Source organism: Dermacentor albipictus, chromosome 5, assembly GCF_038994185.2.
Source record: "Dermacentor albipictus isolate Rhodes 1998 colony chromosome 5, USDA_Dalb.pri_finalv2, whole genome shotgun sequence".
Taxonomy (NCBI): domain Eukaryota; kingdom Metazoa; phylum Arthropoda; class Arachnida; order Ixodida; family Ixodidae; genus Dermacentor; species Dermacentor albipictus.
The window spans coordinates 33,358,770-33,361,962 of record NC_091825.1 but is presented as its reverse complement, the minus strand read 5'-3'; positions in this window follow the sequence as shown (position 1 = coordinate 33,361,962).

The following is a 3,193-nucleotide window of genomic DNA, read 5'->3' as shown; positions in this document are numbered from 1 at the left end:
TGTGCACTATATTCTTATGGCACATAAATATGCAGCATTTCAATGTTTTACTGTAGACATTCAATGAATTATTCAATCAATCAATGGAACTTTATTTTCAAGAACAAAAATATTATTACGTGTGGAAAGACACAGATGAAACACGCTATTTACAGGCTATTTACACTGGAGCCAGACAGCCAGGCTGATACTAGCTCGCGCCAAGGGTACAGACAAACTTCATCGTTCTCGCGGCGGCTTGTCTCTTGAGCATCTCTCGATGCTACCGTAATACTACCCCTCCGGCGGCAAAAGTGCCGTCACGGTGCTGTTAAATATACAAGGTGCGTGGAGAGCTGTAGGGCTTGAGTCGGGTGACGTGTACAATGTCACTGGTTGTCACAGCAGAGGACGTACTGGGCGTGGCTAGAACGATTTCATAGGTGACATCGGTCACTTGGCGGAGCACTCGATATGGGCCTGTGTAACAGGAAAGCAGTTTTTCACAAAGGCCAACTTTGCGCGATGGTGACCAAAGCAACACGAGGGTGCCGGGCACAAAATTGACATCACGGTGACGGAGGTCGTAGCGTTACTTGTGTTTCTCTTGAGACATTTGTAGATGAGAGCGCACAAGTTGGCGAGCATGGTCAGCACGGCCGATTGCATCAGGAGCATAATCGCTAGTTGAAGCTGTGGTGGACGGTAGCACAGTGTCTAGTGGTAGCGTCGGTTCTCGGCAATACAAGAGCTAAAACGGGGAAAAGCTAGCAGTTTCGAGGCGGGAAGAGTTGTACGCAAAGGTAATGTGAGGTAAAGCCAGGTCCCAGTCAAAGTGGTCGTCTGAAACGTATTTCGATAGCATGTCTGTAAGGGTACGGTTTAAACGCTCAGTGAGGTTGTTCGTTTGAAGGTGGCAGGAGGTGGTCAATTTATGCTGTATTGAGCAGGCACGCATGATGTCGTCACTGACTTTGACCAAAAACATACGGCCAGGGTCTGTTAGCAATTGACGCGGAGCACCATGCATCAAAATGATATCATGTAGGAGGAAGTCCGCAACAGCAGTTGCGCAACTGGTCGGAAGAGCGCGGGTTACAGCGTAGCGGGTCGCGTAGTCCACTGCCACAGCAACCCACTTGTTTTCTGGTGTATGTACTGGAAATTAGGCGAGAAGGTCTCAGCCAACACCATGGAAGGGCTCGGCAGGAATGTCGAGCGGCTGCAAGTAACCAGCGGGGAGCTGGGAAGGCTTCTTGCATCGTTGGCAAAGTTCACAAGCGGCGACGTAACGCCTTGCGGAACGGGCAAGGCCCAGCCTGAAAAAACGGCGACCTACACGATCATAGGCTCGAGATACGCCGAGGTGTCCTGCCGTTGGTGCGTCGTGAAGCTCTTGTAGAATGGTTGAGTGGAGGTGTTTAGGTACTAGAAGTATGAACTCAGAGCCGTCCGGATGAAGGTTACGACGGTACAGAGTATCGTCGCAGTGGACGAAGACACGTGCAGTAGCATCAGTCGGAGAGTGTTCAAAACGGTCGATGAGTGCTCTGATGTAGGCGTCACAGCGTTGCTCGTCGGCGAAATGAAGCAGCTGTGACACAGAGAGTACGCAAGCAGCACTGGGAATATTGGAGGAGTCAGAGTCGTCAACAGGGTAACGCGACAAGCTGTCAGCGTCTTGGTGCACGCGGCCAGACTTGTATACCAAGGAATATGAAAATTCTTGTAGCCTCAAAGCCCATCGACAAAGCCGGCCAGTAGGATCTTTTAGCAATGAGAGCCATCAGAAAGCATAATAGTCAGTGACTACGGAAAAAGGGTGAGCGTAAGGCTAAGGACGGAATGTCGCAACCGCCCAGAAAACAGCAAGGCATTCTCGTTCCGTAATGGAATAGTTGCGCTTCGATAGTGCTAGGAGGCGGCTCGCATACGCAATAACGCAATCCTGGTCACGCTGACGCTGGGATAAGATGGTACCTATGCCATGTTAACATGTGCCATGACCGCTGGCATGTGTACGCAATTCTGTAGGGGCATCAGGGTCGAAGTGCGCGAGAATGGGTGGTGAGGTGAGAGGAGTGACGAGACCAGGCAAAGCGGCGGCTTCTGAAGTACTCCTCCAGAATTGTACGCCTTTCTTCAAAATATTAGTGAGGGGTCTAGCAATTGTCGCAAAATCTTTAACAAAGCGACGAAGGTACGAGCATAGCCCTACAAAATTTCGAACGTCTGTGGCTGTCTTCGGAACGGGAAAGTATCGGACAGTGCGAGTTTTGTCGGGATCAGGCTGTACTCCGGAAGCGTCAACGAGATGGCCCAGAAGTGTAATTTGACGGTGGCCAAAACGACATTTGGACGAGTTAAGTTCCAGCTTCGCCTTTCGAAATACACCAAGTACAGTTGTTAGACGCTCAATGTGAGTGTCGAACGTTGGCGAGAAGACGATGACGTCGTCAAGGTAACAGAGACACGCGGACCATTTGAAAGCTTGGAGCAAGAAGTCCATCATACGCTCAAAGGAGGCAGGGGCGTTGCATAATGCGAACGGTACTAATTTAAATTGGTATAGGCCATCAGGTGTGATGAACGCGGTATTTTCTTTGTCCATATCATCAAGAGCAATCTGCCAGTATCCAGAACAAAAATCAATAGAAGAGAAATAACTGGAACCGTGTAGGCAGTCAAGGGCGCCGTCTATACGTGGGAGCGGGTAGATGTCCTTCTTAGTAATGTTGTTCAGATGAAGGTAGTCTACACAGAGCACCACGTGCCGTCCTTTTTTTTTTTACTAACACCACAGGTGACGCCCAGGAACTCGACGAAGGCTCAATTATGTTTTTATCTAGCATTTTCTTCACTTCACTTTGAATTATTCAGCGTTCCGACGAAGAAACTTGATACGGTCGTCGGTGAATAGGCGTAGCATGGCCAGTAAGAATCCTATGCTTGACCACTAGCGTCTGGCCTAAAGGGAGATCGTCGCAGTCGAAAGTATCTCGGTAGGACGATAATACTTGGCAAAGGTCTTCAGTCTGTGCAGAACACGTCCGTCGCAAACATTTTTCTTATGCGGGGATCGTCGCCCGAGGCTGGCGCGAGGGGCCTGCTAAGCTCGCAAGGCCCATCGGTTGATAAAGCCGCCACGTGATGGTCGTCGAGACAACGTTGGCAAGGCAAATACCTTGTGGTAGAATTTGCTTTGCCAATCTAA